Consider the following 14,765-nt stretch of genomic DNA (forward strand, 5'->3'; position numbering starts at 1 on the left):
ACAACTTTCAGTGAAATCAATCAGCTGATAAAATGGCAGGTTTATGCCTTCACTAAGATTACCAGGCTGATGAAGCCAAGTACACAGGTTTGATCCCTAAGTGGGCCAATTTACTTTGCTACAGGCAGTCTCTTAGACCCAGGCCTGACATCCTGAAAATGGGAGCCATCAGTCATAAGGAGAAGCTGGGAGAAAATGTGGGTGGAGTAGCGCCAACTCAACCCCACTGCAGGAAAACAACTCCAGGTCCAAGCCAGCTGACAGTTATGCTGTGGCATTTCTCTTGTAAATAAAAGACAGAACTATCTTCCAAATGACTGTGAATCGGCACAGGTCAGAGTGTAATTCCGATTTCCAGAAATGTACTTTAGGGTCAAATATGTCAATAATTACTAAACTAGCAATCAGTTGTTGGTTTGATGAGGGTTGTACCAAGAATGGAGGTGTAAGGAGACTCCAAAAGAATGTCCAAATTGAAATGTGTTCATTACCAACTTCCAAAAAAAAACTGGTTGCTGCTCAAACAAAAGAGAAAATATAGATACTAGGTGAGAAATGATGATAATAGATTGGATAAAATACACAAAAACCATCAAAGCATTATGTGTCAAAGTTTTATTTAATTCATTAATGAGGAAATTAGCAAGATGACTAAATAAAATTTGAGAAATTGGAATTTTTTAGTCAGTAGGGGGAAAAAAGCTGAAATGAACTACCAAATTAGATACAAAAGTAGTTAAAAGTCCTACAGGGCCATAAAACCATCATTGCTTAGCAGTTTTACAGAACTGTAAAGCAGCTCTGATCAGTTGTGTAAACAAAGCTATATTCCCTTAGAGAATATTAGAAACAGCTGGGGCATTTTAAAAACTACTGATAACTAGGTCTTACCCCCAATATTCTGATTTAATTGGAAATTAAGGCCCGAGCAGCAGGATTTTAAAACCTCCCTGGGTGATTCTAAGGTGAAACCCAGTTTGAGAACCACTGCCCTAGAGAGTGACATGGCCTTTTACAAGGACTTTCAACAATTTGCCTTACTCTTCAAAATGTGTAGCATCAGAGCTCCCACCATAATGCCATGGGTTAAGAATCCTACTGCAGTGGCTCAAGTCACTGTAGATGCATGGGTTCAATCCCCAGCCTGGCATAACAGGTTAAAGAATATGGTGCTGCCCCAACTGCAGTGCAGTTGCCCCACTCCAGGGGCACTGAGTTAGAATCTGAATTTTAAAAATATCTCCAGGTAATTCAGGTGCATATTAAAGTTGGAGAACATTTTTGTAATGTGGTATTGAAAGGACTTATAACCTTAGAAAAATTCTCCTAAAATAACTCCAAGAAACTGCCACATATTTCCAAACAGGCCACAAGTAGCATTTTTCACAACAGGAATGTTGATGAAGAAGGGAATCAACTCTAAGCTGGAGAACCTGCTCTAGATCAGTCAATGGTCCCACTTTTCAGGTTCCTCAGCCACTTGGGGCACCTGGGACAATAAGACTGGGAGTATTTCAAATGAAAGGTGTTGAAGGAATCTTGATGTTAAACATCATGTTTTATGTATCACCTTTACTAAGAGCTGCCTGGAAACAGGCCATGGGGTGGGGTGGGGTGCCAACATATGCCACTCATTCTAAGCACTAGCCAATCATGTAATGAGCACAGGATAATAGCTATGAAGAAAAAGAATCAATAGAAATGGTATTTTAATGCTAATTAGGGCAAAATACAAAATTTTCAGTGAAAGTATCAAATTGATAAAATTTTAAGAGTGAATGTGTCAACCCAAATTTAGTGTTAACTACATTTTGTGAAAGGTTGATGAGGGAGCCCTGCCTTTTGAGTATGAATATATCAGGCATGATTATCTGGCAACAAGACCTTTCATATGGCAATTGACATCTCAGAAAACAAAAACAATATTCTTACATTCATATATTTATTCATTATATATTAAGTGCTGGGTACTTTCCTAAGTTTACAATGGTGAACAAAAAACATGGCTCTGAACTTTATGGAGCTTACAGTCTAGTAAGCAACAAGGATACTAAACAAATGAATAAAATTACAAATGTTACTATTATAGCAAAGCTTGGTAAGTGTAAAAAAAGAGCAGAGTGACTTATTCCATATATAACAATGTGATTTATCTATAACTTTACAAGGCTTTGTCAGTTATCAAATCATAAAACAATTTTAATCATAAAATATATACATTTCACTAAGGCTGCCAAATGCACTCAATTCTGCTTAACTGCTCAAATAGTAAGAAATATCCAGAAACTGTGACCATGCTTCAGATGTCAGATTCTCTTTCTTCACTAGGGTGAGTAGTGCTGGTTTTCTCTGAGCAGCTGATTTTTTTAAATATTTTCCAAAGACACCAAAATCAGACTTTAGAGTGGCAGAGATGACACAACAAATATTGACTCAGGTACTTAAATCCCTTCTCTGGAATAGGAATGGAAATCATATAATTTTATATATATATAATGTGTATGTACATAAATATGTGTGTATATATATATACATACACATACATACATATATCATACTGACATGAAAATACTATATTATGTGATAATGGATATTTTAGTTCCATATATATAGATAATTTCTAATATCAAATATGCTGGTTTGGTATCTTGTTTTTTTATTAAACCTGGTAGAAAACTAAAAATATCAAAAATATCATTACAAAAGATTTGAAGCCCCTGTTGATAAGATTGTCTGTGGTGTTTTTGGAGGTTTTGGGAGAGTTTTATCAGTTTTGTTGTCTGTTTATTTATGGCTATATAAATGTGTTTTTCCTCTCCATATAATATATGTGGTCTTAACATACTTAATTTCAGTCTTGAGAGAACTATATTTTTGTTATTTCTCTTCCCTCCTCTCCCCTTAACTCATCCATTGCTTTCTTTACTCCAGCTTCCCTTAACCTCTTGCCCCTAAGCTTCAGCTACTGATGTCTGTTTCCTATACTCTTCATTCTGTGATAGTTTAAACATCCTTCTTATGTTGTAATCCTCAGAACATATGGATCTAAATCTCAAATTTTCCTTCCTCCAAAGAGTCAAGGAAGAGGAAATTTACCATATTATTTAACAACAAAAGAAACTTAAACTTAAGTCAGTGGATCTTTCTATACTGTCTATTCCTGAATTGTTTTCCACCCTTTTTTTCCAGTTTTACTGAGATATAATTGACATATAACATTGTGTTTTAGGTGGACAATATTGTGATATGATACATGATACCTGTATATATTGTGAAATATATACCACAGTAAGTCTAGTTAATCCATCACCACACAGAGTTACAATTTTTTCCTTGTAATGAGAAATTTAAGATTAGCAACTTTCAGATTACAATATGGTATTGTTAACTTTAAGCATCTCGCTACATACTACATCCCAGAATTTAGTAATCTTATACATGGGAGCTTGTATAAAAAAATGAAAACAACACCTTCACCTATTTTGCACACATCTCGCATCTGGAAACCATCATTGTGTTCTGAGTTTGTTTTTAATTCAACATAAGAATGATAAAAATTCAACAAACATTTAAAGACAGTGTGACTTACTTTTCCATGTTGTTGCAAATGGCAGGATTTTATTTTTTATGACAATAATATTCCATTGTTTATAATATACACACATATTTTCTTTATCCATTAATCTGTCAATGGACACTTATGTTGTATCCACATTTGGCAATTGTAAATAAGGCTGCAATAAACATGGGGATGCAGATATCTTTTCAAGATAGTGATTTTTCTTTCCTTTATATATATTTAGAGTTGAAATTGCTGGATCATTGGGGTAGTTCTATTTTTAATTTTTTGAGGATGCTCCATACTCTTTTCCATTGTGTTTGTACCAATTTATATCCCCAGGAATAGTATACAAGTATTCCCTTTTCTCCATAGCCTAGCCAACACTTGCTAATTCTTGTCTTTTTGATAATTATTCTAACAGGCTTGAGGTGATATCTCATAGTTTTGATTTGCATTATTCTGATGAGTAATATTAAATACTTTTTCATGTACCTATTGGCTATTCTGTACCTACATCTCTTTGGAGAAAATGTCTAATCAGTTCAATTTTTCCATTTTTTAAAAAGATTTGAGGTATTTTGCTAATGAGTTATAAATGTTCTTTATATTTTTTGAATATTAACCCTATAATTTGCAAATATTTTCTCCTGTAGGTTTTCTTCATTTCGTTAATGGTTACTTTGGCTGTAGAAAATTTTTTTAGCTTAATGCTGTCTCATTTGTTTGTCTTTGCTTTACATCTTTTTTGCTATTGGTATCAAATCCAAAACAATCATCACAATTAACAGTGTCAAAGAGCTTAATCCCTATGTTTTCTTCTGGATGTTTTATGGTTTCAGATCTTACATTCAAATCTTTAATCTTTATTGAGTTCATATGGTATAAGTAATGGTCTGATTTTCCCAACACCATTTATTAAACAGACAGTTTTTTCCTCATGTATATTCTTCTCTTTTTTGTCTTAAATTAAGTGATCATATATGCGTGGGTTAACTTCTGGGTTATCTGTTTCACTGATAGATGTGTTTTTAATGCCAATACCATACTACTTTGATTACTATAGCCTTGTAATTTAGTTCAAAATAAGGAATTGTGATACTTCTAACTTTATTCTTCTTAAGACTGCTTTGCTATTCAATCTTTTGTGATTCCATATGAATTTTAGGACTGTTTTGTCTTTTTTTGTGAAAAAATGACATTGGAATTTTGATAGGGATTGCATTGAATCTGAGATTCTTCGGGTAGTATGAATATTTAAACAATAATTCTTCCAATCTATGATCACAGAACGTCTATTTGTGTCATCTTCAATTTTTTTCATCAGTGTCATATAGTTTTCATTGTGCAGATCTTTCATCTCCTTGATTAAATTTGTTCCTAGATATTTTATTCTTTTTGATGTAGTTGTTAAGTGGCCTCATTTTCTATTATTAGTGTATAGAAATGCAACTGATTTTTATGTGTATATTTTATATCCTGCAAATTATTGAAGTTGTTTTTTTAATTTTTTGGCAGAGTCTTTAGGGTTTTCTACCATAATATCATGTTATCTTCAAATAGAGACAGTTTTACTTCCTTTCCAAGTTGAATGCTGTTAATTTCTTGCCTAATTGGTCTACTTAGAACTTCTAGAGCTATACTGAATAAAAGTGACAAGAGTGGGCATCCTTGTCTTGTCCCTGATTTTATCCATGTTTCTCACAGATATTAGCCTGTATTCTATTTATTTACTTATTTTGTAGTTGCCTGATCTCATTTTAATATCAGGGTAAAAGTGACGTCATAAAGTTTGTTTATAAATGTTCCCTCCTTGGAGTTCCTGTTGTGGCACAGTGGAAATGAATCCGACTAGGAACCATGAGGTTGCGGGTTCGGTCCCTGCCCTTGCTCAGTGGGTTAAGGATCCAGCGTTGCCGTGAGCTGTGGTGTAGGTCGCAAATGCGGCTCAAATCTGGCATTGCTGTGGCTCTGGCGTGGGCTGGCGGCTATAGCTCCAATTAGACCCCTAGCCTGGGAACCTCCATATGCTGCTGGTGCAGCCCTAAAAGGATGAAAGACAAATAAGTAAAAAAGTGTTCCCTCCTTTTCTATTTCTTGGAAGGGCTTGAAAAGGAATGAAATTATTCTTTAATTTTTTTGGTAGAATTCATCAGTGAAGACTTCTGGTCCCAGACTTTTGTTTGTTGGGGGATTTTGGATTACTGATTCAGTCTCCTTCCTAGTACTTGGTTTCTTCAGGTTTTCTATTTCTCCAAAAATTAGTCTTTGTAGGTTGTATTTTTCTAGGAATTTATTCATTTCTTCTAGTCATCTAATTTGTTGGGTATATATTGTTCATCTTGTCTCATGATTGTTTTTATTTCTGTGGTATTATTTCCTCATGTCTCATGTCTCCTCTTCATTTTTGAAATACTCCCATTTTTTGGTGACTCTAACCAAATGTTTGTCTGTTTTATCATTTCAAAAGGATAGCTCATAGTTTTATTGATCTTTTCTATTGTCTCTTTACTCTTTATTTCATTTATTTCCTCTCTGATCTTTTTTTTTTTTCATTCATTCTACTAGCTTTGGGCTTAATTTGTTTTTCTTTTTCTAATTCCTTGAGGTGTAAGGTTAGGTTGAGATCTTATTTTCTTGATGTAGGTGTTTATCATTATGAATTTCTCTCTTAGAACTGTTTTTGCTGCATCCCATATATTTTGGTTGTACTTCCATTTGTCTCAAGAATGTTTTTCTTTTTTTGATTTGTTTTTTGACACATTAAGTTTTATAGTATCTTCAACTGCCACATATTTGTGATTTTTCCAGTTTTTTTTTTCTTCTTTGTATTGATCTGCTTTCATAACATAGTGGTCTGAAAAGATGCCTAATATAATGTCAATCTTTTTAAATTTACTAAGATGTTTTGTGGTATAACATGTGGTGCATTCTGGAGAATATTCCAGATGCTCTTGAAAAGAATGTTTATTCTGCTCCTTCAGGGTGTATGTTCTGTAAATATCCAAGTCCAATGTTTTGTCTTTTTGCCATTTCTTGGGCCGCTCCCGCGGCATATGGAGGTTCCCAGGCTAGGGGTCTAATCGGAGCTGTAGCCATAGACCTATGCCAGAGCCACAGCAACACGGGATCCGAGCCACATCTGCGACCTATACCACAGCTCATGGCAATGCCGGATGGTTAACCCACTGAGCAAGGGCAGGGATCGAACCCGCAACCTCATGGTTCCTAGTTGGATTCGTTAACAACTGCGCTACGACGGGAACCCCCAATGTTTTCTTATTGATATTGTCTTGATTATCTATCCATTGTTGAAAATGAAGTCCTTCACTACTTTTGTATTCTCTATTCTTCCCCTCATGTATGTTAATATTTCCTTTATATATTTAGTTTTTTTTATGCTGTGTGAATATTTATAAATGTTATATTGTTAGAGTGATGCCTTTATAATAATATAATAAACTCCTTTTGTTTCTCATTAAAGACTGAAAAAGAGCATGGGTGGCTATATGTATGTCAGATAAAATAGAGTTTAAGCTAGTTTCTTTTTGGTATGTGTTCTTAAAACAAAAGTGAGTCTCTTTTAGCAGCCAGTAGTTGGGTTGTTTATTTTTGTTTGGAGAATTCAATCCATTTATATTTAAAGCAATTACTGATAACCTCACTATTTCTATTGTAATTGTTTTTTGGCTGTTTCATTGTTCCTTTTTTCCTCTGTGACTTGATAACGTTCTATGGTTGTATGCTTAGATTCCTTTCTCTTTATCTTTTGTGTATCTATTATAGATTTTTCCTTTGAAGTTACCATAAAGTTTATATAAAACATTTATAATAGCCTATTTAAGCTGACAACAACTCATGTTTGAATTGATATTAAAGCTGTGGCTTTTTACTCCTCTCATGTTTTTTTGTCACAGCTTACATCCTTTGATCCTGTGTATTCAATAACAAAGTACTGTGCTTATAGGTAGTTTTATTACTTTTTTAACCTTCATAGTAGATTTATAAGTGATTTAACCACCATCATCACCACATTGGAGTATTCTGATTTAACTATATATTTTCTTTTACCATTAAGATTTCTTTCTTTTTTTTTTTTTAGTGCCGCACCTACAGCACATGGAGGTTCCCAGGCTAGGTTCAAATCAGCGCTGCAGCTATCAGTCTACACCACAGCCACACAGCAATGTGGGATCTGAGCCATGTCTGCAATCATGGTAACACCAGATTCTTAACCCACTGAGCAAGGCCAGGGATTGAACCCATATCCTCATGGATACTAGTTGGGTTCCTTACTGTGGAGCCACAATGGGAAATCCATAAGCCACATGGGAACTCAAAGATTTATGCTTTCATATATTTTTCTGTTACAATTACCCTTTTGTTTCAACTTAAAGAATTCCCTTTACTATTTCTTCTAAGGTCTAGTGGTGATGAACTCCTTCAGCTTTTGCTTATTTAGAAAACCCCTTCAGGAGTTCCTGTCATGGTGCAGCAGAAACAAATCTGGGAACCATGAGGTTGCAGATTCAATCCCTGGCATCACTCAGTGGGTTAAGGATCCAGTGTTGCCATGAGCCATGGTGTAGGTTGCAGATACGGCTCAGATCTGGCATCGCTGTGGCTCTGGTGTAGGCTGGCAGCAACAGCTCCAATTAGACCCCTGGCTTGGGAACCTCCATATGCTGCGGTGTGGCCCTAAAAGGATAAAAGACAAAAAAAAAAATCCCTTCAACTTCAAATCTGAGGGAATTTTTTCTGGGTTGATATTATTTGTTGGCAGTTTTCCTTTTTCAGCGCTTGGAATATATTGGCCACTTCCTTCCGGCCCGCAAAATTTCTGAAGAAAATTCTGCTGATAGTCTTAAACATAAAATTTTGTTATCTTCTTGCTCCTTTAAAGATTCTCTTCTTGTCTTTAATATTTGGCAATTTGTTTATAATGTGTCTTGGTGTGGGTCATTTTGGATTAATCTTATTTGGAACTTTTTGGTCTTTCAGGATCTGGATGACTGTTTCCTTCTCCAGGTTACGAAAATTTTTAGCTGTTATTTTTCAAATAATATTTCTGTTGCTTTTCTGTCTTCTTCCTTTGGGACCTCTATAATGAAAAAGTGTTGCCTTGATGATGTACCTTAAGCTCTCTCAACTCTCTTTCTTTTCTTTTTTTTTTTTTTTTTTTTGAGGGGGGCTGGAGACACTAATTGGATGAATTCTGCAGCCTTGTCTTAGAAGTTCACTAATCCTTTCTTCATTTCATCTAGTCTACTGTTGAACCACTCTAATTCTTCAGCTCTGTGATTTGTCTGGTACTTTATGTTTTCTATCTCTTTGTTGAAATTTTCACTTTATGCATTGTTCTGTTGACCTCAGTAAGCATCTTTATGGTCATTACTTTTAATACTTTTTCATTAGCCTCTGTTTCTGGAGTTATATCTTTTTCTTTGGAACATATACCTATTTATTTCTGTCTATGCTTGTTTTGTGCATTAGATAAAACAACCACCCCTCCTAGTCCTGAAGGAGTGTCCTTCAGGAAATGAAGCTTATTATTGTTTTGGTAGGTCCTAGATGTTTGTTTTTTCTTAAACATCTATGTTTGTCTAAGCAGCCTTCTTTGTCTTAGGGCTCCCAGTCCTTGCAAGTGTGCCAAGACCTGTCAGTGTCCCAAAAGAGAGGATCTCATTCATCATTTAGATGCAGACCAACTGGAAGTGGGATACTTAGATAACAGCTTTTAAAGTATGCAAATAGAGCTCTTTCAGAGGAAAACTGGGAGATGGGTGTCTAATCTTCCTCTTCTGTGCCAGGAACTTGCACGTGTCCGCCATTGTCCCACTGGTAAACATTGCTTTGGTTTCAGGAGGTTGGAAATGAAATTTCTCAGAGGCGATATCAGGGTCTCAGTCAAGCTATGAGAGAACAGCAAGTTGCTCTGTTTATTTATCCTTGGTGGGTAGGGCAAATTGTCTTACACTCTATAAAAATATGCTTTTTTTCCTCTCCTAACATGATCAATTTAAAATTGTTATTCTTATTGTTTACTATGTATTCATCCCATTTGACTATAAGTTCCATGAAAGCAGAAACTATTGTGTCATTTAAAACTGTATACCCAGTATCTAGCTGCATTATGTCATAATCAATAAATATATACATATTTAGGGCCACACCTGCAGCATTTTGAAGTTCTCAGGCTAGGGCTCAAATTGGAGATATAGCTACTGGCCTATGCCACAGCCACACTAGATCCCGAGCCACATCTGTGACCTACACCACAACTAATGACAACACCAGATCCTTAACCCACTAAGCAAGGCCAGTAGCTATATCTCCTCATGGATACTAATCAGGTTCGTTACCACGGAGCCACAATGGGAAATCCAAATATTGATATTTTTAAATTATGTGACGTATTTCCATAGTTTGAATTCTCACTGTACTCCATCTATGTTTAACAGAAGAGAAACTTTATTTCTCTTATAAACTAAAGGGATCTTTTCCTGAAAAAGTGTACACATTGTCTCTTTAGTTCTATTCATCTTAAGAAAAAAAATTCAGTTCAATGGCACTGCACCTGCCTTCTTTCTCCTACTCAAAGGCACTGTTCCTACCATTGTTTTTGAGAAGGAGAGAAAGGATGAGACTCTTGTGAATAAGAAATAGTGATGCCTTTGGACAGGAGCATAGATAGTTTATCTACAGTGATGACAAGTCAGACAGAATATATGGAAAAGTTCAGTAAGTGAGAAGAAAGAGTGATATGATTTATTGTACCTCTTGAGCCTCAACCACTGATTATTGCCCTCAAGAATCTCAGAGCAGAGGTTGCTATTCAAGATGGCAATGTAAGAGGCAACTATGATTACCTACTCCCACAGGTGCACTGAATTCTACAGCTACATATGGAACAATTCTCTATAAGAAATCCATAAGCTAGCCTGGTGACTTCTACAAATCAAGTGAGTGAGGAAAAAAATCACTTTGAAATGGGTTGACATTTTCTCCATGAATGGAGCTTGGGTACATGTCTGGCACCCCACATTTTGTTTTAGCTAAGAGGACACAATCCCTTTATACCCTGGTTCTAATGACCAGCAGGACTTGTGTTTTGTACAGAGAACAGAGTTTAAAGACTCATGGTAATTAACATTTGATAATTTTTGTTACTTATCAAAATTTTAATTTAAAAAGCTAAATTTAAACATTGAAAAATTAAAATGCACTGGACTATTGGGGCAAAGTTGAAGGCACATATTTAAATCCTGATTGGTGTAGTGGGTTAAGTATCTGGTGTTGTAACTGCAAGGACCCACATTCAACTCCTGGCCTGGGAACTTCCATATGCCAAGGGCACAGCCAAAATAATAAAGAAAAGATCCATATCCTGACAGGGGACACTTGCCTGACACCTTGACAGCCTGGTATCTTGGCCACTCAATTTCCATCAGCTTCAATAACCTCTGCCACTTCAACGAAAGACTATTCTACCTGTGCTCCTTATTACTCTTCAATGAGGAGGATGAGGATCATTCTGCTGGCTGCCTCTATGACTCAGTCTCCATGTCTTCAGTATTTTTTATTCCTAAGGGATAAATCTGAAAAAGTTGAAAATGGGTACAGAGCATGTCCTAATACTGCTCCTGTTGGTAACTTCCTATCCAAGCCAGGAAGAGAGAAAGCTCCTTCCCATCACTGTTTGAGCTAAGAGTTTATTAATTTGCGTGTAAAATTAATTTGCATGTGATACTTAATGAACAATGTCTTCATAAACAGTCCCAGCTACACTTATTAACCTGAAACTTCTACTAACTGCCATAGAAAGATCTCCAAAAACTGCCACTTAGGATATTTTGACACAACTTTTAGATCAGGGATTTGCATTAAAAAGTATAATGAGTATTTAAAATCATGTAATTCTCAGGGCAAATTAAAAAAAAAAACTTTTCTGGAGTTTCCGTCGTGGCACAGTGGTTAACGAATCCGACTAGGAACCATGAGGTTGCAGGTTCGGTCCCTGCCCTTGCTCAGTGGGTTAATGATCCGGCGTTGCCGTGAGCTGTCTCTGGCGTAGGCCAGTGGCTACAGCTCCGATTAGACCCCTAGCCTGGGAACCTCCATATGCCGCGAGAGCGGCCCAAAGAAATAGCAAAAAAAAAAAATTTCCTGTTTTAAAATTTTTTGCATTTGGAGGATGATATAATTTTTCAAAACTGTTTGGCTACTATAAAATTAGGTTACTTCAACTGTATGTCCAGCAATTCTACTTATATGTTTTCATTTTGCTTGACTAAATACCTATCTACAAAAAGACTTATATAATAATATTCACAGCAGCTTTATTCATAATAGCCTAAAACTTTCAATGCAAATGTCCATCATCAGAATGATAAACCAATCATGGCATATACATATAAGGAAATACTACTAGCAATGAAAAGAACAAACTACTGATCCCTGCATACAATATAATCATGCATATTGTAGACATTACGATGAGAAAAAGCAAAAGAATCATCTATGAAAATCTAAGCAAGCAAAACTAATTAATGGTGATAAAAATCAGAAAACTGTTGCATGTGGATGGAGGCTGGAGGACAAATTAGAAAGGGACATAATAGTCTGCAAGTGTATATAATTGTCAAAACTCATTGAACACCAAAAACTGCATTTAAATGAACATAAATTATAAACTATAAGAATATATTACCTATCTTAGAAAATAATAGAAAGAAATTATTCACAATTTCACCATTTGAGGATTTTTGTCAACTTGATTGAAAATATCTTTGATGATTCTTCCATATCTTCTGAACCTCCTAACATAAGAGTATCCCAGGGCTCAGTCCCTGAAAACCTTTTTTTCTTTGTACTTACTATTTTTGTGATTTCATTTAGCCTCATGGGTTTCAATATCATCTGTATAATATGGTTCCTAAGTACTTCCCTGCCTACCTGACATCTACCTGGATGCCTTATAGACATCTCAAAATTAATACATCTAACACTGTGATCTTGAATCTGCTGCCAAATGTACTTTTGTCCTACTTTTTCCCATTTCAGTGAAAAAAGAAACCCATTCCTACAGAGGCTCAAGCCTAAGCCTTAAAGTCATGCTTTACTCCACACTGTGTTTTATATCCACATATTCAGGAATTCAACCATTTCTCACTCCTTCAATTGCTACCACTGTATTTTGAGACAGCAACACTTCCAGTCAGGTGCTTAACTATTCTCCCTACTTTCACCTTTTTTTTCCTTGACAGTCTTATTATCCACATAGCAGACAAAATGATCCTATTAAAACATAAATCAATCAAGTTACTCATCTGCTAAAACTCCTACGATGGCCTCTACCTTATTCCAGGGAACAATGACCTTAGAGATCTGTCCAAATTCCACTCACCTTTTGCTTCCCATCTATGTATACTGTCATCCTCAATCCTCCCCTTCAGCTGTGCTGCCTTCTTCTTCCTTGAATGTATCAGATATGAATGAATGTACTGCAGGGCGTTTGCATCTGCTTTAGCCTCTGCCTGGAAACCATCCTGAGATGTTTGCATTACGCCCCTCTCCATCTCTTTCCAGCCTTACTTAAATGTCATTTTCTCTGTGAGGCACTTCAGGTAAAATTTCAATCTCTCACACCCAACATCCCCAAGGCCTAGATTGACCACATTGATTTTCCAGACTGGCACAACCTAAAAGTGAAAGGATACATTATTAATAATGATGCTGACACAAGCATCATATACCAGGACCCTTTCCCTTCTTGATTTATTTTGTTCTTTAGCCCTTATCACCTTCTAACAGTTATTTTATTTAATTATTTGGTTAATTGTCTATTTTGCCCTTCTGGAATATAGGCTACTACAGAGCAGTGATATTGTGCTTTGGCACATAATAAATGTTCAACAAGTACTTGTTAAGGAAATGCATTTTTAAATCAATGTAAGTGATTTGGCAATGAGCTTCTGGTTTATGTTATCAAATCTCCTGTTTTCTTCCATTAATGTAAATGTTATTCATACTCTGAAAATATCTGTTTGCTACAGTCTTAATTGATCAGATCCATTTACAGAGCCAAACTTGAAAACGAGTTGGAGGATACACAACAACTGGAGCAAAAGTGCATGTACTCTTTGTAAACAAATCAGCATGTTTTTTTTTTTTCCAATTTAAAAAAAATCAATGACAAAGAGGAAGTTTGCTTTAAAAAAAAAACTTGCAAAATCTTTACATACTTGAAGGACCTAAAGCTTCCTCATCATTTGAATAAAACTATTACCCATTTGTGAGAAATATACAAAATATAAGCAAACAGTTATTGAGTATCCCTTAAATGGAAATCAAATAATTTGGTAGTATGAGGACAGAAACATGGGATGGTAAGGAGGAGGAGGAGAAGATCCCAAATCTGTTCTTGACCCTGCCTTACTTTCTTCCAAGTCCCCACCCAGTGTACACCAAACTCATCCAATTTGCTAATATCACAGCACATGCCCACCGAAGAACACCATTGTTCAGTCTATTAGAGAAGTATGGGATTGCTTTGACTTTCATGTGACTACAGGTAGTTAAGAAATTCAAAATTAATTTCTAAAAGAAAGCTTAAATCATCAGGTAAATAAAGGCAAAAAAAAAAAACAGAACAAAGGTTAATTTGTAAAATGGAACACACACGGCTGGCACATAGAAAACAATCAGAAATTGTTAAAATGGGTGGTGTGAAAAGATACGTCCCAAATAGTTATTCCATGTGCCTATATTAGTGAATTGCACCACCATCTACCTTGATGCTCAAGATAGAAATTGGGGCAGGAGGAATCCTCCATTCTATCCCCTCCCTTACTTTGTATTACTTACTTTCCCTACACACTGCTTGTTCATCGGTTAGGCACTGTTTAAATCTTTCTGAACCCATCCTTTCTTTTCCATTTCCACTGTTAGTTCTATGTTTGCATGCATGTGTGTATGTGAATGTTTTAAGCTCCCATCATGTCTTATCCAGTCTAAAACAAAAGTGTGCTGCCATTCTCATTTTCTCATCCCACTCGCTTTCTTGCCAGTATATTGCCTAAAGGGCATATCTGATCTTGTTACCATCACACTGAAACTCTTCAGGAGTACAGCCTTAAGGTTAAAGTCATCAGGTTTTTAACCTGCCCTTCAGGCCGTCTGCAATATGTGTCCTTGCTAGCTGTCC

The 14,765-nt window shown here is 35.8% G+C and overlaps 1 protein-coding gene and 1 long non-coding RNA gene across 9 annotated transcripts in view; one reads left to right on the plus strand and one right to left on the minus strand.

Annotated features, from left to right (window-relative positions):
* Positions 1 to 14,765, plus strand: part of LOC110256311 (uncharacterized) — a 611,762-nt gene that overhangs the window by 516,174 nt on the left and 80,823 nt on the right. The gene's annotated exons all lie outside the window — the stretch shown is intronic.
* LOC106508354 (uncharacterized) overlaps positions 1 to 14,765 on the minus strand; it is a 460,477-nt gene that overhangs the window by 137,764 nt on the left and 307,948 nt on the right. For 3 of the 8 annotated variants that reach the window (XR_002337717.2, XR_014824152.1, XR_002337714.2), the window contains 2 exons: positions 12,966 to 13,260; positions 8,961 to 9,471 (listed from right to left, as the gene is read on the minus strand). The exons of 2 other annotated variants lie outside the window; for them this stretch is intronic. This is a non-coding gene — a long non-coding RNA (uncharacterized LOC106508354). Of the gene's footprint in view, positions 1 to 8,960; positions 9,472 to 12,965; positions 13,261 to 14,765 lie in introns of those variants that run through there. 3 more of the 8 variants (XR_014824155.1, XR_014824153.1, XR_014824156.1) reach the window with 2 other exon arrangements.

This window comes from Sus scrofa, chromosome 13, assembly GCF_054392235.1.
Source record: "Sus scrofa isolate SSC_HxYL_T2T_F1_AM1 chromosome 13, Sscrofa_HxYL_maternal_Yorkshire_Landrace_v2.0, whole genome shotgun sequence".
In the NCBI taxonomy this organism is placed as follows: domain Eukaryota; kingdom Metazoa; phylum Chordata; class Mammalia; order Artiodactyla; family Suidae; genus Sus; species Sus scrofa.